Source organism: Morone saxatilis, unplaced genomic scaffold (genome assembly GCF_004916995.1).
Source record: "Morone saxatilis isolate NCDOM2014 unplaced genomic scaffold, NCSU_SB_2.0 Contig5, whole genome shotgun sequence".
In the NCBI taxonomy this organism is placed as follows: Eukaryota; Metazoa; Chordata; class Actinopteri; family Moronidae; genus Morone; species Morone saxatilis.
The window spans coordinates 24012026-24012370 of record NW_023340095.1 but is presented as its reverse complement, the minus strand read 5'-3'; the positions used below and the strand labels follow the sequence as shown (position 1 = coordinate 24012370).

The following is a 345-nucleotide window of genomic DNA, read 5'->3' as shown; positions in this document are numbered from 1 at the left end:
GTCGGACATACGGTAGCGGTCCATGATGTTGTCGCAGTCGTCCATCAGCTCATACATCTGACCACCGAAGTTCTCCCTCTCATAGATCCTCATCCTGAACTGGCCTCTGTGCTGTAAATTGAAATGAGCAAACATGAGTCACTGAAATCCTTATTCAAATATCGTAATAATTTTCTTTCATGATGTTCATATTTCATATATATATATGGTATAATAGGAAAGGAAGTTTAGAGTTACTGTACCATGGGGATTGTGCGGCAAGACCTGATGCAGTCGCTCATGCCCATACGCTGGTAGTCAGAGTACTCTCCCCTCCTGACAAAGTACTGGTTTCCCATGTAGTTG

At 43.2% G+C, this 345-nt stretch overlaps 1 pseudogene; it reads right to left on the bottom strand.

The window, feature by feature from the left end:
- Positions 1-345, bottom strand: part of LOC118338654 — a 627-nt pseudogene continuing 282 nt past the window's right edge.